The following is a 21233-nucleotide window of genomic DNA, read 5'->3' on the forward strand; positions in this document are numbered from 1 at the left end:
TATTATTACTATTATTATTCTGTCCCATTTCATGGCTCCTGACCTGAGACAGAAACTCTGAGATATCTCTTATAAACAGGCTTGGAATTGAAGAAGGACTGAGCCATAGTCCAACTCCAAAACCAGCTCTATATACATATAAATAAAGGCACAGTATATATGTAAAAAAATGTTTTATACTTACTAAACATATTCGGGTTCTGTGTTGATCCATATTAGGTTGTAACTAGTGTCCATGAATCAGTATTTAAATATCCAGGGTCCCTTAAGTTCTTTGAAGATGAGTGGTTTCCTGTGGAGATAAGAAAAGAACCCTGCCCCCAACCTATATGCTTTTCTTACCATCAGTATGATCATCATCCTTGTGAATGAATTATTTTTCTTTTCCAAGGGGCTTCTTCTCTTCAAACCGAACCTTTATTAATTTTGACGGTATCCACAATTTTTCCTCTCCTGTGGAGACAAGAGCAAAACCCCTTCCCCAACGCAGCACATCTCCTGGCTTCCATTGCGAGGTCAGCACATCCTTGAAATAAACTGGTTGATTTAATTCAGCAGACTTTTCCATTATCCAGTGTCTTTCTGCAGCCGTTGTCCCCTTCTCATTAGCGTTGAGAAAATTCAAGGTTAATAAAGCACTATGTAACCTATTTCTAGGGGTATTTTCCACCCCTTTCTGTTTGTTTAACATATCCTTTATAGTTCTATTTGATCTTTATGACTGCTTGACCTGTAGGATTGTATGGTATACCTGTAACATGCTTAATATTGTAATAAGCAAAAAACTGTTTCATTTTCCTAGAGACATAAGCTGGACCATTATCCGTCTTTATTTGTGTAGGTATACCCATGATGGCCATAACTTCTAATAAATGAGTGATTACTGAATCAGCTTTTTCTGAGCTTAAAGCAGTTGCCCATTGAAAACCTGAATAAGTGTCAATGGTGTGGTGTACATATTTTAATTTGCCAAATTCTGCAAAGTGAAACACATCCATCTGCCAGATTTCATTCCTTTGAGTGCCCTTTGGATTAACCCCTGCAGGCAGTGGTGTTTGGTTATAAAAAGAGCAAGTAGGGCATTTCTTTACAATTTCCTTAGCTTGTTGCCATGTAATAGAAAATTCTTTCTTCAAGCCTTTGCTATTGACATGATGTTTTTTATGAAATTCAGAGGCCTGCAGCACACTACCAATCAACAATTGATCAATTTCTGCATTACCTTTTGCTAGAGGACCTGGCAGACCCGTATGAGATCGGATGTGTGTTATATACATAGGGCAAAGCCTGTTCCTGATCATGTCTTGTACCTGGATAAACAATGAGGTTAGTTCTGTATCATCAGGTATAAATTCAGCAGTTTCAATATGTAAGATTACTCTTTCTGCATATTGTGAATCAGTAACTATATTAAGCGGTTCTTTAAAATCCCTTACCACCATAAGAATGGCATATAATTCTGCCTTCTGGACAGAATCATAAGGGCTTTGTTCCACCTTACTCAAATCTTCTGATTTGTAACCTGCTTTCCCTGATTTATTAGCATCAGTATAAAATGTACGTGCTCCAGTTATTGGAGCATCACGGATGATTCGGGGGAGAATCCAAGAAGTTCTCTTTATAAAGTTAAGCCTCTTGCTTTTCGGATAGTTGTTATTGATTTCTCCCAAAAAATTAGCGCAAGCTCTTTGCCATGGTTCGTTATCTTCCCACAATTTTTTTAGTTCATCAGCAGTGAAAGGAACTATAATTTCTGCTGGGTCTATGCCTGCTAGTTGACGAAGTCTCAATTTGCCTTTTATAATTAATTCAGAGACTTTTTCCACATACGTTTTTATTTTCTTACTTGGTTTATGTGGTAAAAAGATCCATTCTAAGATAATATCATCTCTCTGCATTAAAATTCCTGTAGGAGAAATTTTGGAAGGCAATATGACGAGAATACAACTGAGCTCTGGATTCACCCTGTCCACATGTGTCTCTTGTAATTTCTCTTCAATCATTCTCAGCTCCTTTTCTGCTTCAGCTGTTAATTCTCTGGGACTGTTTAAGTCTTTTTCACCATCCAAGGTTTTATTTAAATGAATTATCATATCAGGTGTTATGCCAACAGCTGGTCGTAAGCTGGAAATGTCTCCTAACAACCTTTGAAAGTCATTGAGAGTCCGTAACCGATCTCTCCTAATTTGTGCTTTTTGTGTCTTAATTTTTTGTAAACCTATTTTATAACCTAGATAATTAACAGAATCTCCTCTCTGAATTTTTTCAGGAGCAATCTGCAATCCCCATTTAGGTAAAAGTATTTTTACTTCTTCAAACAGTCTTTCTAAAGTAGCCATGTTTGAATCAGATAACAGAATATCATCCATGTAATGATAAATTATAGACTTGGGAAATTGCTTGCGTATTATTTGCAATGGTTGATTTACAAAATATTGGCACAGGGTGGGAGAGTTCAACATGCCCTGTGGGAGGACGGTCCACTGGTATCTCCTTGTAGGTTGAGAGTTATTATAAGTAGGCACTGTGAAGGCAAACTTTTCTCTGTCTTTTTCTTGTAAAGGTATAGTGAAGAAACAATCCTTTAAATCAATTACTATGAGAGGCCATCCTTTTGGTAATAAAGATGGCAGAGGAATTCCAGATTGCAGAGAGCCCATAGGTTGAATAACCTTATTGATAGCCCTGAGATCTGTCACCATTCTCCACTTACCAGATTTTTTCTTAACAACAAATACAGGAGAATTCCAAGGGCTGGTAGATTCTTCTATATGTCGAGCATCTAATTGCTCTTGTACCAGCTGTTCTAAAGCCTGCAACTTTTCCTCAGCTAATGGCCATTGCTTTGTCCATATTGGTTTCTCAGTCAACCATTTTAGAGGCAGTGCTGTTCGTATCTCTGAAGGGCCATCAATTGCTTTGCATTCTTGTACAGCCCGAAGAGCCGGTTTCCGCCTTCTGTAATATCTTTTAATATTTCCCTCGGTGATAGAGGCTCTAGAAGCAGCAGGAATGTTAATTTGGGTATTCCATTGCTGCAACAGGTCACGGCCCCATAAATTCACTGCAATATTGGCTACATATGGCCTTAATTTTCCTATTTGTCCTTCTGGCCCTATGCATTCAACCCATCTCGTGCTCTGCCTTACTTGAGATAGGGTTCCAATTCCCAGGAACTGAACATTTACATCCTGAAGAGGCCAATACGGATGCCAAGATTCTGGAGTAATGATACTTACATCCGCACCTGTGTCCAGTAGGCCAGTAATAAAAATGCCATTTACACACACTCTTAACTTTGGTCTTTGTTCATTTATAAAAGTCTGCCAAAATACACGTAACTCATCTTTCAGGCCATTTTTGCTTTTAACAGCAGGGGAATTAAACATGGCAAAAAAGAAAAAAACAAAGTATAAAGGAAGGGGTGACTAAAAGAAGTATAATGTGTAAGTAATATTAGGTAAATAATATGAGGAGCAAGAAAATAAGGTATATTTTAAAGGAAAGTGATAATAATGTCAACATACTACTAAATGTATAGTAAGAAATTAATAGAAAAACCACTAGGGGCAAAGAGAAGAAAAAAGGATAAGTATGGGAGTGACTGCTAGGTCCTCAAAAACCGTATGCATATGTGTGGGGGGTAGTTGGGTCTGTAGTCTCTTTCTTTTTTTTATTTTTATTTTTATTTTAAAAATTGCCATCTCCTCCCCTCCTCCTCCCCCTTCCCTCCCCTCCCCTCCACCCACACCCCCACTCCCTCCCTCTTGAGGCCAAACAGCCATCAGGGTTCTCTACACTATGTTGAGTCCAAGGTCCTCCCAACTCCCCCCAGGTCCAGGAAGGTGAGCAACCAAACTGACAAGGCTCACACAGAGCCCGTCCATGTCGTAGAGACCAAGCCCATCGCCATTGTCCTTGGCTCCTCGGTCAGCCTCCACCATCAGCCACCCTCAGAGAGTCCGATTTGGTCGCATGTTCCATCAGTCCCATTCCAAGTGGACTTGGTGGTCTCCCGTTAGTTCTGTCCTGCCGTCTCAGTGGGTGAACACATCCCTCATGGTTCTGACTTTCTTTCTCATGATCTCTCCTTCCGCTCCTCCTCAGAACTTTGGGAGCTCAGTCCGGTGCTCCAATGTGGGGCTCTGTCTCTATCTCCATCCATCTCCAGGTGTGTAGTCTCTTTCTTATAATTTATATTAATACTGACCTGGTATGGGCCAATTGTCCCATATCACCCAGAGCTGTCTAGATTTTAGTAATTCCCCTTCTTTGTGTACAAGGGGCCCCTGCTGGCTACAGTCAATTTTGTAGAGTATTGTCATGGCGTGTTCTCCCATCTTCCTGAGACTCAGATGCCCAAGATCATCAACATTCGGAGAGATAGCTCCCTCATGTTTTGGGAGTGTAGGAAGCATTATAAGGACTGAGATCTGTGTTCATACTTTTAAAATCTGCTAAGCATTCAGAACCCCAATAGGGGAGTAGAAGTCAAGTATTCCAGTCCACGTGAGCTTCAGAGATTGTAGAGTCTACATGAGTGAACCTCATATCAGGTAGGTGGCTCTATAAGTTGACCCACCCACTAACCTCAGGCTCAGAGCAATCCAATTCTATAGTTATTTTCAGTTGATGAAGCTTACTTACTCCCTACTGCCAAGGCATGACTACATTTCCCTGTATGGATAAAAGGGCGGAGTTTCTTACCACCAGTACTTTTTGACCCCCCCCCCCATGCCTTTCTTTTTTCCAATACTGCCTTCCAGAGCTGCCTCATCCCGGAGCTGTGGTGGGTTGAATTAGGATTCCTTAGCATGTATGTGTATGTGTGTTTGTGTGTGTGTAATGTGTTTGCTTATTTGTTTGTTTGTTTTAGGTGAGGTCTCTCTATGTAGCCCTGACTGGCCTGGAACTTGCTTTGTAGACCAGGCTGAAGGAAATCATGCACCACCACACCAGGCATCCCAGGAGTCCGTTTTAAACAATAGCTTCCTATCAAAATGCTATCTCACCAGTGTCCCCTGAGGCAGGGAAGTCCTTTCTACTGTGGACACCTCTTGTCCGGAAAGACACTCTCCTCCCCTCCAAATGGATTAGAGGCCGATGGATTCTGTGGGATCATTCTGTAGGTAGGACTGGTAGTCTTTCCATTAAGGCTTCCAACCTACCCTTTCATCTGTCCTACCTCTTACTTCATGTATTTCTGAAGCTCTCCCTCTCTTCCTCTTTGGGATAAAGTCTGGTTTTTATTTCTCACACTTCCCCAGTGAGTCACAGGAAGTAACTTCTAGTCTCGCACCTTACCAAGAAGTTAGTTGATACTCATTAGATTTTGAGTTTAAGAAAAATTTGGGCTAAATTTAAAATTTGTATCATGCAAGATATGATGCATTTGAGAAGAGATTAATGTACCATAATCAGAAAGCCTTGTATTTTTAGAATCTTTCCATTCAGTTTTATATATAAAGAAATATATAATAATATCTACTCCTTATTTTTCAAAGTTTGGCATTAGGGCTCAAACCTGGACCTTGCCCATGCTGGACAAACATTCTTTCAATAGGCTGCATCCATACCTTAGTCCCCTGTAGCTAAGAATTCTAGTCCTTAATGACTTCTGAAATTTTGCGGGACCTTCTGATATTTTTGCTTTATTCAGTATGGTAAGAAAAATACTTTCCAAATGTTTTGATAAAGAAAGTGTCATTCCATTAGATTTTGCAATTATCAGAGAAATATATTAAGGAAAACATATATGCTTTGATTCAGATATTTTCATATTTAAGGTAATATATCCATTATGATTATGTTCAGAGTGTGCATATATGACAACTAAAATATTTTATCAGATAAATTTGTTTTCAAAGGCATATATACTTGTAAAGTAGGTATAGAGACTCTAACTCAAAAACTGAACAATTAATAAATGATCATAATTATGTCTACATTTTCCTCTTACACACATCAGGTTGAGATAGAAAAATAATTGAAATTTTTCTTTTTGAGACAGGGCTTCTCTGTGTAGCTTTGGAGCCTGTCCTGGAACTCATTCTGTAGACCAGACTGGCCTTGAACTCACAGAAATTCACCTGCTTCTTCCTGCTGTGATTAAAGTCATGCACCATCACCACCCTGCTTGAAATCTTATTTAATTTAAACCATAAACTTATTCACCCATAATTTATAGATCTACAAAATTCTGTTAGTGATATATAATCAACTTATAATATGTGTTTCTTGTGCTTATAAGTTAATGAAAGATGGTCTTGACTCAGGCAAGGGATATATTGTACCCATAAAAATGTAACATCTCTATTTGTTGCAGTCTAGAAAGTGAACTTATATATATATTCCACCATGTATTGTTGCCCTAGGCAACAGTAGGTTCTCCACCTGACAAGCAAAGACACCTTTATAAAACATAACCCCTTTGTTCTCCTGCTTAAATATATTCAATACTTTTTTCAACTTTTAAGGATACCTTTGAAATACTATTCTATAAGCTCCAAGGATACAAAAAAAATTCCTGAATATCTAAAAATTAATTTTTCCACCTTTTAAGTTACATGTTTTCTAGGAATAAGTTTATAAAGCACGGACTTTACCTATTATTCATTTCAGATAAGGGTTCAACAAATGCTTTAGAAAATAAATGAATAAATATGATTTTGCAGAGTTGAAAACATGATTTCTTCCAATTTTTGACAATACACTTGGTTTTCTAAAGATGTTAGAAATTACTAAACTTTATTTCCCTTTTATAATAGTTTTGAAATTATATCCATACCAGATTATTAATGAAAGATCATCTTTGAGAACACATTCTGTGCTGGAAACTGTCAGAGGTGATTGATATGGTTGGTACCATTTGATCCACACAAAACATCATGAGTAATAAGATCCAGCCAGAGTCCCCATGGCACTGAACTCGGCCCTCTGCATACGGAGGACAGTTGTGTAGCTGGGTCTATCTGAGGGGCCCCTGGCAGTGGGACCAGGATGGATCCCTGACGCACGAGCTAGCTTATTGGAGCCCTTTCCCTATTGTGGGATGCCTTGCTCAGCCTTAATTGCAGGGGTGGGGTGCCTGGTCCTGTCTTAATTTACCTGGCCAGGCTTTGTTTACTCCCCATGGGAGGCCTTACCCTTTGGTAGGCGTAGATGGGGGTGGGTTTGTTGGGGGAGGCAAGGGAGAGCAGGAAGAGGGATTGGAGGGAGAATAGGCATGAAGTTCTTAAAAAATAAATAAGAATGTATTCCTTTAAAAGCCACTGTGAGCGAAGGAAGATTGTCTCCAGCGCCTGTTCTCGTAATTACCCTTCTCTCCACTGCCTCCAGCACTAGATGAGATGGTGCAACAGGATAAGCACGGGGGCTCTGGCTGTGCAGACCTACTCTGAAATCTCAGCTAGGCTTCCTTAGCAGTTGTGTGGCCTCAGGTAATCTGAATTCTTGGGGACTCAGTCTTCATATGACAGATATGGATAATTACACGTTTGCTGAGGTTGTTTTAAAGATAGCATCTGTGAAATATCTGAATAATAATAGTGAAAACATAAAATCTTTTCCTTCTGACTGAATGAGGTCATCATTGATTGCTTCTTTTGATTTGTAGGAAAATTATAGAGAAAAAAAGCTTGGTCCAAACTTGTCTGGCAAAGCAGCTAAAAATGACTGGGACTTGTGACAAGTAAGTAGCCTTGCTTTGCCAGTGTTTCTAACCTTATTTCTGGACCATATGACTTTGTGTTTGTTGCTTTGGAAGCTAAAAAAGATTTGGGTTAGACAAGGCTCTTTTAGATATAAAATATCAAAAATGCAAATGATACAAGAAAAAAAACAATTATATATAATCAGAATTGAAACGTGTTTCAAAGAGCACCACAGTAACAATGAAAGCAGAGCCCAGTGGATGTTAGGAAATATTTAAAATCATATATCTGACAAGAGACTTATATATACAATTAATTAAGAATTACTATGACTCAACAATCCAATGATACTAACCAAATTTTAAACCGAGTATATATATTAGACACTTCTCTAAAGAAGATATACAAATAAGTTATATAAGTTATAGTTAAATAAGCATATTAAAAATACTTATCATTAGTCATTAGATGTCCAAAAGTAAAGTCACAATGAAATACAACATCAGACCTACTTGCATGTCTACAATTAAATTATGTATTTAAAATATGAATTACCATATGGCATAATAATCTCATGTGTGCACACACACACACAAAGGATGCACACACGGTGTTCATGGCATTATTATTTTCTATATTTATTTTATGTGTATGCCTGCATTTATGTCCGTGCACCATGTGCACTGAGTGCCCATGGAGGTCAGAGAGGATATTGATTCTCTTTGACCTGGAGTTATGGAGGATTGTAAGCTACCTTGTGTGTGCTTGTAAGTTGTTAATCCATTCACAAAGACAGAACAGTCATAATCATTTTCCAAAATTCTCGCCTCTTATTATCGCCAAATAGGGATTAAGTTTCAATAAGAATTTTGGAGGGTGCACATTCAAAGTAGAGCACAGCCTTTAGAAAAATACTTCAGCCATTATCCCTGGGAGGCCCATTCTTTTCTAAGGTTAAAGGAGGAGGTGTGGATCTGGGGGAGGGGGAGTGGGAGGAGGGGAGAGAGGGGAAATTGTGATCTGGATGTACTGAAAACAACAAAAAAAGCTACCTCTTTAAGGAAAAAGAAAAATAGAGTCAGAGGAAAGATAAGACACTGAAACAGATTCCTGTGGCTTTTTTACTTATGGGTGTGCAAAGACAGTGGGTAAGATTTATTCATAATTTTAGTAAATATGGAAGTTATCAGAGAAAGACATTTGTGGGCTTCTGAAAGATTATAAACAATAAATGAGTATGACAGAAATAATGTTGCTGAGTAGGACAAGTATTCAGGATGTGATTGTGTAATCATAAAAGGAAGCATTGCTTTGTAAGTAGGGAAAGATAATTTAAAAATGCTTTGGAAATGTCAAGTAAAACAGGAAAACTTACAGCTAATGCTGTATATGATTAGGGGTTAAGTATATAGCATGTATTTTATTGAGATTCTGCCAACTGTGAATATATTATCCAGCTGTCTTGTTTCTTTTCATTTATTTGTAGTTTTTGGCTTGTGACAGTCTCCCTATTAAGGGCTGGCTGTCCTGGACATTGCTGTGTAGATGAGGCTGGCCTTAAACACACTCTTCTGCCTCCTAGGAGCTGAGATTAAAGACATGTACCACCACCATGGCTTTTTTAAAAAAATTTACGTTTTATTTTCATTTTTTTTTACTTCCATTCTCTTAGATAAGATTTGAGATTTAGCCGGGCAGTGGTGGTGCACGCCTTTAATCCCAACACTTGGGAGGCAGAGGCAGGCGGATCTCTGTGAGTTCGAGGCCAGCCTGGTCTACAAGAGCTAGTTCCAGGACAGGCTCCAAAGCTACAGAAAAAGCCTGTCTCAAAAAAATAAAAAATAAAAAAATTGAGATTTAAGGGAAATTTCATTTGAAAACAGAAATCCTGAGGACATTTGCTTGTGCATTCACACCTACACACACAAACATACAAACTAAGATATATATATATATATATATATATATACACACACATATATATATATATATGTATATCAACCAAGACAAATCAGTGGGAGTATGATGAAGTGGAAACACTTCTGCAGTTACATCATTTAAGAGAAAGCTCATGATATTGTAGGCTTTAAGAGGTAATGTAAAATATTATCTAGCAATATGGAATTTTTGAAAATTAAGTAATTGAGACATAAATGAACTCTGCTCCTAAGAATGAATTACTTTAGGACAAGGAAAATTCTTGCCACTGACAGATATTCAGTGGCCAATTTTCCTCTAGGAAAATGATCGAATCATTTGGCTTTTGGCATTAAATTCAGAATCCATGGACAGTTCAATAAGGAAAGCTCTGACTGACCAGAAATTTAGAACATATTTGGCTCTATTTTCAGTTCATGCTGAATGTTTTCTTTTCTTGACTGTTTGCACAAGGCCTTTAGAGCAAAGTGCAGTCATTAATTTCAACACCATGTAACAGTGACAGATATACAAAGTTAAAATTATTTTCCCATAATTCATAAAATAAAGGCTGACATAAGTTCCCAAAATGGAGCAAATAGTATAGAAACATAGCTCTACTCTTTTTTAATTTAATTTAAATTTATTTATTTTTAATTAAAAATTTCCACCTCCTCCCCTTCCCCTTCCCCTCCCCCATTCCCCTCCCCCTCCCTCCATTCCTCTCCTCCTCCCTCTCCAGTCCAAAGATCAGTCAAGGTTCCCTGCCCTGTGAGAAGTCCAAGGTCCTCCCCCTTCCATCCAGGTCTAGGAAGGTGTGCATCCAAACAGACTAGGCTCCCACAAAGCCAGAACATGCAGTAGGATCAAAACCCAGTGCCATTGTCCTTGGCTTCTCAGTAGGTCCTCCTTGTCTGCCACGTTCAAAGAGTCCCCTTTGATCACATGCTATATTGCCAAGAGTCTTGACTCTAGAGGTGTTCCCAGGTGTCCATGAACATGTCCCCAGCTAGATTCTTGGGCAGCTGAGGAGAGGGAGCCTGAAATGGCCCTATCCTATATCCATACTGATGGATATCTTGCATATCACCATAGAACCTTCATCTGGAGATGGATGAAGCTAGAGACAGAGAACCACATTGGAGCACTGGACTTTCCCAAGGTCCAAATGAGGAGCAGAAGGAGGGAGAATATGAGCAAGGAAGTCAGGACTGTGAGGGGTGTGCCCACCCACTGAGATAGTGGGGCTGATCTACTGGGAGCTCACCAAGGCCAGCTAAACTGGGACTGATATAGCTCTACTCTTATAAGAGTTGTTTCAACTCTTAATCTGTTAAACTGGAGAGATGGCTCTGCAGCTAAGAGCACTTGCTGCTCTTCTAGAAGACTCTAGTTCAAGTTCCAGCAGCCAGGTGGGAGTTCATAGCCATCTGTAACTCTGTTTCCAGAAGACATCCTCTTCTAGCCTCAAGGAATACCAAACATGCACTTTGTACACAGACATACATACAGGCAAAGCAATCACATACATAAAATTCAATTAAAAATATTTCTAAGTGGAATTATTTTCCTGATTTCTTTTTCAGATAGGTTGCTATTGATATAGATTAGTTTTGCATGTAGATGTTCATTGAATTCGTTTTTGGCTTTAAAATTTTTTTCTTTGTAGTCTCATGCTGTCTGAGAAAAGTTTGACTTCTTTTTTTACAATTTAGATTTTTCTTTTCCTTAATCTACACTGATTGCTCTGGGAATGACTTAACTTTATTGACCAAAAGTGGTAAAAATTGCCATCTTCTAGATCTTAAGGGAAAATCTTTCAACCTTTCACCTTCATCATTAAATTTAATTGATGGTTTATCACTGAGTTGAGACAGATTCCTCTTTACCTAATTTATTGATGTTTTTGTTGAAATTATGTTTGTTTTAAACATCTTTTCAGAACCTGTTGAAGATATGATTTCTACATTGTGTTTAGCTAATGTATCACATTTATTATTTTGTATATGTTGAACCACTTTTATATCCCAATTTAGGCACAATGTATAAGCGTTTGGCATGTGGTTCAATTCAGTTTTCTAATTTTTTGTTGAAGTTTTCGTATCTATTGTCTTACAGTTTTATCTCCCTTCCTTTTGTTCTTTTATTTAATAAAAATAATATAACATTACTTTCATAATTTTTTGTTGTGTCCTTGTCTGCCAAGATAATGCTGGCCTTCTAGATTAAGTTTGGAAAGTTCCCTGTCCTTCAAATTTTTGGAATAGTTTGAAAAAATTGGCCTTACTTCCTGTTTAGACTTTTAGTCAAATTCATTAACTAATTTCTTCAATATAGCTTATCTTTTGTAGTAAACTTTTAAATTCTGATTCATTTCATTGTTGTTGTCCAGTTCAAGTTATTCATGTGTTTATGATTTAATATTCCTAGATTATATGTGTCCAGGTCTATATCCATTTTCATTTTTTTAAAGCTGATGGCATATAATCACTCATGACACTCTTAATAACCATTTACATCTTTGTGGTATAAGCTTTAATGTCTTCTTTATTCATCTCTGATTTTATTAATTTAGTTCTTCATTCTTTTTATTCACTTAGTACAGCTGAAAGCTTTTAATTTCTTTGTATTTCAAAAGCTAGCTTTGGTTTTTCTGTGAACTTTAGTTATCCTGTTTCCTTCTGCTCTAGCAGTTCTTCCTACTGCTGATCTGTATGCTCTACTATCAATCTTCTCATTCCTTTAACTATATCATCAGCCTTTTTATTTGAGATTTTCTACTTTGGGGTGCTTAAAAAGTGCTTTTGGCTTTTTTGTCTGTTTTGTCTTGTGAATTTTTATTCATTCTTTTAAACTGAGCTATGCATTTCCTCCACTTCCTTTTATTCTTCCCCATTTCCTTGCACCCTTTCCCCTGCACCCCCATGCTCCCAATTTACTCAGGAGATCTTGTCTTTTTCTCCTTCTATGTAGATCCATGTATGCCTCTCTTAAGGTCCTTTTTGTTGTCTAGATTCTCTGGGGTTGAGGACTGCAGGCTGGTTTTTCTTTGCTTTATGTCTAAAAACAACTTATGAATGAGTACATATTATATTTGTCTTTCTGGGTCTGGGTTACCTCGTTCAGTGTGGTTTTCTTTTTTTCTAGTTCTGTCCATTTGCTTGCAAATTTCAAGATGTCATTATTTTTTTAACACTGAGTAGTATTCCATTGTGTAAATGTACCACACTTTCCTTATCTGTTCTTTGGTTGAGGGGCATCTTGGTTATTTCCAGGTTCTGGCTATGACAAATAATGCTGCTATAAACATAGTTGAACAAATGTCCTTGTAGTATGATTGAGCATCCTTTGGGTATATAGCTAAAAGGGGTATTGCTGGGTCATGACATAAATTGATTTTTAATTTTCTGAGAGATCACCAAATTGATTTCCAAAGTAGTTGTACATTTTGCATTCCCACGAGCAATGGAACCCACATTTTCTCCAGCATAAGCTGTCTTCAGTGTTTTTGGTCATGGCCATTCTGACAGGTGTAAAATGGTATCTCAGAGTTGTTTTGATTTGTATTTCTCTGATAGCTAGTGATGTCGAGTATTTCCTAACATCCTTTTGACCATTTGAGATTCATATATTGATAGGTCTCTGTTGAGGTCTGTACTCCATTTTTATTAGATTATTGGTTCTTTTGATGTCTAGTTTCTTGAGTTTTTTGTAAATTTTTTAATTTATTCTACAGTCAGATGTGGGGTTGGTGAAGATCTTTTCCCATTCTGTAGGCTGCTGCTTCGTCTTCTTAACCGTGTCCTTTGCTTTACAGATTTAGGAGGTCCCATTTATTAATTGTTGCTCTCAGTGTCTATGCTACTGGAGTTATATTTAGGAAGTGGTCTCCTGTGCCAATATGTTCAAGGCTACTTCCCACTTTCTCTCCTATGTGGTTCATCGTGGTTGGTCTTATGTTGAAGTATTTGAGTCATTTAGACATGAGTTTTGTGCATGGCAATAGATGTGGATCTCTTTGCATTCTACATGCCAACATCCATTTATGCCAGCACCATTTGTTGAAGATGCTTTCTTTTCTCATTTTTTAGCTTTTTTGTCAAAAATCAGGTGTTATAGGTGTGTGGATTGATATCCACATCTTCAATTCGATTTTATTCATCCTCCTATTTCTTTTTATGCTAATATTGTAATTTCTTAATAGAGTTTGAAATCAAGGATGGTGATATATCCAGAAGTTCTTTTATTGTACAGGATTGTTTTAGCTATCCTGGGTTTTTTTTTGTTTGTTTTTTTTTCTATATGAAGCTGAGTAATGTTCTTTCAAGTCTGTGAAGAATTTTGCAAGGATTTTGATGGATATTGCATTGAATCTGTAGATTGCTTTTGGTAGGATTGCCATTTTTATTATGTTAATTCTATTTATTTAAGATCATGGGAGATCTTTCCATTATCTGATGTCTTCTTCAATTTTTTTCTTCAAAGATTCAAAGTTCTTACCCTGTAGGTCATACAAGTTCCCTGGTAGGATTTTTGGGGTCACTTATGTACACTATCATATCAGCAGCAAATAGTGAGAGTTTGACTTCTTTTTCAATTTGTATGCTCTTGATCTCCTTTTGTTGTCTTACTGTTCTAGCTAGAACTTTATGTACTATATTGAGTAGATATGGAGTGAGTGGACAGCCTTGTCTCATTTCCGATTTCAGTGGGATCACTTTGAGTTTCTCTCCATTTAGTTTGATGTTGGCTGTTGGCTTGCTATAGGTTTCTTGTATCCCTGCTCGTTCCAAGAACTTTATCAAGAAGGGGTGTTGAATTTTGTCGAATGTTTTTTCAGCATCTAATGAGATGGTCACATGGGGTGTTTTCCTTCAGTTTGTTTATATGGTGGATTACAGGGGTAGATTCGGCTGTCAGGCAGAGAGAATAAATGAGAGGAGGAGAAAACAATGGAAAAAAGACATCTGGGGCCCGCCAGCCAGGAAGCTGCCAGCCAGCCAGACACAGAATAGGACATACAGAGTGAAAGAAAAATAAAAATTCCTGAGATTAAAAAGTAGATGAAGAGAAAGAGGTTAAAATAAGTTATAAGAGCTACTGGAACAAGTATAAACTAAGGGCAAGCATTCATAACTAATAATAAATCTCCATGTCATGATTTGGGAGCTGGTTGATGGTCAGAAGAAAGCCTGCTATACAGTATGATAAAAATATCTCAAAATAATTCTAATTTGCATTTCCCTAATGGCTAAAGATGTTTGTCTTAGAGTTTTAGTGATGTGAAGAGACACTATGACCACGGCAACTCATATAAAGGAAAACATTTAATTGGCAGGAAGGCATGCAGGCAGACATGGTGCTGAAGAAGTAACTGAGTTCTGAATCTCGATCCGCAGGTAGCAGAAGGAGATTGAGACACACTTCCTCCAGAAAAGCCTCACCCACTCCAAAAAGGCCACACCAACTTATAGTGCCACTTATAGGGCCATTTTTCATTTAAAGCACTACATTTGAGTCCATAGGAGTCATTTTCTTTCAAATCACTACAATGTTGAACATTTTTAAGTGTTTCTCAGACACTTGTATAACATCTCTTAAGAACACTATGTTTAGTTACATTCCACATTTTCAACTGGGTTATTTTTTTCTTGATGTTTTATTTCAGGGGTGGTTCTTTCTATAATCTAGATATTAATACCAGAGCCACCTCCCATGAGCCTGCCCATCTGTTAGCTACTTCATACACTACCATACCAACCTGGGATCGTGGACAGGCCTACCTGGAACCCCAGAGTGACCCAATAATGAAAACCAAGCACCCATCCAACAAAGCAAGATGACATATCCATATCAAGAAATGACACAAAGGACATAACTTGAGAAGCCCAGGTTCCATTGCAAAAATACACAATCAGCATGAAGAACTAAGACAATAGGTCTCCTTCAAGAAACTAGCATACCATTGTAATATCCACCGAGAAAAGCAGCTTAGCTACTGCACAAAACAAGAAATTAAATATATACACTCCAGAAGCTCATAAAGGATATGAATAAATTTTTTAGTGAAGACCATAAAAACATATACAGTTGGATGAAATAATAGAAAACATATAACAATAGACTTTAATAAATGGATAGTATTTCTGAAGAAAAGCAAAACTAAAATAGAAGACAAGATGAAAAACTCAGGAAGTCAAATAAAATACTCAGAGGAAAGCCTCCCAAACAGATTAGAAGGGGTAGTGCTCAGAATATGACCATAGCTTGCACAAGCCAAGAAGTGGTATCATGGAGTACTGGTTTGTGATTCCAATAAGAAGAGGGTTCTGTATTGTCTGATCTGCTAGTTTCCTCAAGTTCATTAGAAATTAAGTCACTTAGCCCTTGGGACCCTAGACTTTAAGCCTCTTCTGGAAAAAAGAGAGAGAGGTCCCTGTAATTCTTTCATTCCTATACTGTTCCAAAGGGTATCAGGCAGCTTCAATAAGTGGTTAGATTCTTGTTCAAACCCACCTCTTCATTCTGCCTAGTGCCCTCTGTTCAAAAGATGCTGGATTTTGGGTGGAGTCTAACACAAAATAGTTTTAAAATGTTAGGTTGTCAATATATGTTCAAAATCACTTCTACAGATAAGCAAGGAATTGAGTGTCAAACACTTTTAGCACTTCTCGAGGGAGACTTAGTCTGGGTGTGCCTATATGCCTATATAAAAATACTACTTCTGAATTTATTTGTAGATAGTAAGGAACTTTCCCGTGTTTGTTATGTCTCTAACATTGTTTTTAATTGTTAACTATTAACAACAATCACTTCTAGCCTCTATGTTCCCTTTCACTGATCGGTATATTTGATTCTGTTCAGATTTGAATATAAAATATACTGGAAGGATCCTTTATTAAATGTTTGTTCTGAGACGTTGGCACTATTGATAGGTAATTGGAATATGAAGTACTAGCTTCATCAATACATTGATGAGTTCATAGCTGACTGGTCTCCCGCTAAACTACCATGAAGTAATGAACTCTTTTCCATCACATTTTGTCCCATAATGTTCTGGTTTACCTTGGGGCCAAATAATTGAACCAACTGTCCATGGAATGAAACCTCTGGAACTGTAAGCCAAAACAAGCTTTTCAGTCATTTTTTTCCCTCAGATCATTTATCACAGTAGTGAAAAACTGATGGAGGCACAGTCTATCAAAAAGTATGAAGTGTTTAACAGCATAGTAAGTTCTTAAAATTGGCTAATTTGCCCTCCAGCGTTTCTTCCCAAATTGAAACTAATCTACTATTCTTGTATTTCTGTAACATTCTGGGAGCCAATTTGTTCACATATGCACACTTACTGCTGGGATGTTTATGGAATTCATGTTAAACTTATTTGATTTAAAGTTAAATTGATTCATCCTAGGAGTACTGTTTCTGTGTTTGTTTATTAGGGGCCCATGCTTACTTTATCACTTCTTGGTGCTTCTCAGTACGTTATTCACTTATATTACTTATTAAATTAATATATAGCTGTGTAAATATTGCAAATTATATCTCATGTTAAAATAGATTGGCAATTTTCACTGTTACCGCGTGGAGGCTTTATAGACAGGAGAAAGCCCATAAGGCCTCAACCCTAGACAAAGAACTGCAGGCAAGTAAGGAATTCTGAGAGTGGGAGAAATTGTCTTCCCCAGGGAAGAGCACAGCATTTGCTTATCCAATACCAAATAGTCAGACCTGAAAACATACATGCAAGTAAACTTTATACAGATTGAGCAGGTTATACTTAGGAATATACATGTATATGCAGATATGCATGTAATAAAAATGAATAAAAACAGTTAATTTGAAAGAGAACAAGGGATAAATGGGAGGGTTTGAAGGGAGAAAAGGAAAATGAAAACTGTTGTAATTGCATTATTATCTCAAAAATAAAAGAAAAATTATTTCCAGGTATTCTATTTCTTGGATATTGATATTATGAGTTTCTTGGGGGATGGAGAAGTAACTCTGTGGCTAACTCCATCTCCAAGGGTTCTCTGCTCTATTCTGATCTCTATGGGTACCGCCCAACACACACACACACACACACACACACACACACACACAAATCACAATCACGCAGACATACAACATGCATGCAGATGTACCTCGACATATACATAAATAAAATAGAAGTTTCTTAACTGGGTGTGGTGGCACCTGCTTTAAATCCCAGTACTTGGGAGGAAGAAGCAAGTGAATCTCTGTAATTTCAAGACCAGTCTCAGCTACATAGCTACATACCTATCTCAAGAAAGAAGAGTTTCTTTTATAATGCATCATCTTCTTTGGTGGTGGTGTATAAATTAACTTCAGTACAATTTTAGTAGAAAACTGTAGATGCCTAAATTTTTTCTTATGTGGTTATGTTGTTTGCAAATAACCGGCTTGTTTTTTTCATCTTGAATCTTTTTATTTGTTAATATTTTTCTTGTCTGATTTACTCCACTGATTTTACTATACTATGTTGACTTTCATATATAACACCAGCAAATGGGCAGGACTAGTAAGACGAAATAGGGAGATGTAGACTATTTATATGAATGGTATCTTGATTTACTGGTTTAAACATTTCCTATGGACTTAATGTAAGAATATTGTAACGAACTGTAAAGTCAACTATAACTCATATCACCATGTTCTGCCCTGAGTATTCTCTAATGTTTTACAATCACTTTTAAGGGTAGTGCTCTCAAATGAACATAAAAATATTTAAATCTGCCAGGTGGTGGTGGCGCATGCCTTTAATCCCAGCACTCGGTAGGCAGAGGCAGGCGGATCTCTGTGAGTTTGAGGCCAGCCTGGTCTACAAGAGCTAGTTCCAGGACAGGAACCAAAGCTACAGAGAAACCTTGTCTCGAAAAAAAAATAGGTCTGATCACTGTAAATTAGAACCAAATAGTTGTATCCTTTAAATTAATTCTTGTTTGTTTTTTTTCCAGACATGGTTTCTCTGTATAGTCCTGGCTGTCCTGAAATTCATACTGTAAATCAAACCAGTCTTGAATATAGAGAGATCTGCCTGCCTCTGCCTCCCAAGTGCTGGGACTGAAGGTATGTACCACCCCTCAGCTCGTTTATTTTCATTCTAAAATTATTTTAGTACAGCCCATGGTAACATTAATTTTTTCTAAATATACAATCTACTGAAAGAGTCTTTTTTCCTAACAAACTCTAGATGGTGAGCTATTTATTTCAATCTTTCATTAACACATATTCAAATTTATTTTTAAAAACAACTGAATGGTTTTAAACGAGTGAGTAAACTCAAACACAATCCATCACTTAAATACCCTATACCAACACCATCTCATGTGCAGCATGAGTCTGGTCAAGAGTGTAATGACTGGATCAAAAACTCTCTATACCATTTTTTGTGCAATATTCTCACTTCTTATTTGCTTGATTAAAGTGAAACCATTTATGTCACAGTGACACATTCCTGCTGTTTGTTTTTAATTTTTATTTTTTAGTTCAAGTCAGAAAAGTTAGTAATTTTTCACTCTAAACGATTAGAACATTTAATCAACATGATTTGACTGACAGTTCTCATGATGAAATACATTCAAATTATATCATTAATTTTTAATCTTTTTGAAGTTTATTGATTTGAAAATGTGAGACTGTATGGTGTCAAAGATTTATATTTACATGCTAAATTTATAAAGAACAAATTTTAAATGAAGAATTCTAACATTCCATGACATTTTATATTTTTACATGTAAAAATGTTGATTAGTTTTACAGGCACAATAACAATAATAATATCAACAGCAATTAGAATGACAAGCTTTGACAGTTAATTCATGTGTATTATTTCATTAAATTTTTATTGGGTACTTTTATGTTGAGGAAAATCTTTTCCTAACATGTTTTATTCCAGTAAGCGAAGATGAAGTAGAGGGTGTCAGGGTTGGTTTATGCTTGCTTTAACAATAATTTAATTTGAGCTTTGTAAAATGGAAGTTAGTAAAAGAAGGGGAAGCAAGAATGCATTCTGTTCCTAGTCAGTTTATGTTTTGAAAGTAGGAAAGAAAATTCTTATTTTTAATAACTCAATTATTTTTCAAAAACATAATCAAGATTTATAATAACTCCTGGAGTTTTGCTGAATTCTAGGTGCTTTGTTAAAGGTAAAAATATAAGACATGAAGATAGTTCTTCCAATATCTTATTGCACCTTACATGTAAATTATGTCATTGGAATAACATGGAATATTATATACATTCCACTAAAAAGTCATAATGCACCATACCCATCATCCCAAATGCATAATTGACATTCAGAGTTGACTTACTTGACAAATTTGCCATTTCTCTTCTGTGAGTTCGAGGCCGGTCTGGTCTACAGAGTGAGTTATATCTAGGACAACCAGAACTATACAGAGAAACCCTGTCTTAAAAACCAAAATCAAAAAGATAAACTTTAATGTGTCATATTTTATAATTGCTTGCATTGAATGTAAAATGAGTCTGTAATGTGTTTCAATCAGCAGAATATGGTAAAGTTTAAGAGATTTTGCAGATAGGGCTAAAGTCCCAATCAGTTGATTTTGAGTTAACAGGAGAATATTCTCAACACACTTGGATGAAATCAAGTAAATACCATTTAAAGTGAAACTAAGAGCCTTCAATGGGCATGGAACTTGCCTGCAATTTTTCGAGAAGAATGTGGGTGTATATTTCAAAGTGTTTGATGAGAATGAAGCCTACGCAATGCCTTGACTGCAGCCTTGGGAGACTTTGACTGGAGGACTTAGGGAACCATGCTTGGATTCCTAGTGTATGGAAACTGATATAATTAATATGTGCAATTTGAAACTGTCGGAATTTTATTATAAGGAAACAAAAAACAAATACCACTAGTGCTAGGAATGTGAGTGACAAACAATAAATTGATTCGTTTTATGAACACTAACTGGCAGACATGTGTCCTTTGCCACACTGTGGCCTTCCTTAATTGCTTGCCATAAGATGCTAGCTCAAAAACAAAGTCCAGATTACCAGTACTCTTAAGGAAGCCTCGGCCAGGGTCACTGAAAAGAATCACAATCAGGCATAATAAACGCATACTGTAAAACACTACTATTGGATTTTAAGAATGACGCATATGATGGCTCAATAGTTCAATTATTAAGAGTGCTTGTTCTGCAAGTATGACAACCTGTGTTAAAACCCCAACACATATGTTAACAGTCCAGCATAGTTTCATATACCTGTAACCCCAGAACTGGCCAAGTAAATCCTGAGAGCTCACTGGGTAGCCATCACAGCCCTAATGACAAGCTTACAGTTCAGTGTGACTCAAGGCAATACAGGGGAGGTCAGTGGACGAGGATACATGATGACCCATTCTGAACTCTACATGGGCACACATGGGTGCATATATCCAAACACTAACATGAATGTACCACATATGCATAAACCACACACACTACCTCTCACTCACACATAAAGGATAAAACAGCTGAACGTGGTCATGTGCACCAGTGATCCTAGCATTTAGACTGAGGCAGGAGAATTATGAGCTCAGAGGAAGCTGTCTCAAATTATAATAATCATAAGGAAAAAAGATATTCACTAACAATGGTGAAACTCACAACAGATACTAGAGTTTGTTAGGTGGGA

At 37.0% G+C, this 21233-nt stretch overlaps 1 long non-coding RNA gene across 1 annotated transcript in view; it reads left to right on the forward strand.

Moving 5' to 3' along the window:
* The window catches only part of LOC119805386, an 81020-nt gene extending 61976 nt beyond the window's left edge, over positions 1 to 19044 (forward strand). Inside the window, exons 4-5 of the long non-coding RNA XR_005283903.1 lie at positions 7616 to 7690; positions 18548 to 19044. This is a non-coding gene — a long non-coding RNA (uncharacterized LOC119805386). The remainder of the gene's footprint in view (positions 1 to 7615; positions 7691 to 18547) is intronic.
* Positions 19045 to 21233: the final 2189 nt, after the last annotated feature.

The sequence above is a fragment of the Arvicola amphibius genome, chromosome X (assembly GCF_903992535.2).
Source record: "Arvicola amphibius chromosome X, mArvAmp1.2, whole genome shotgun sequence".
Lineage (NCBI taxonomy): Eukaryota > Metazoa > Chordata > Mammalia > Rodentia > Cricetidae > Arvicola > Arvicola amphibius.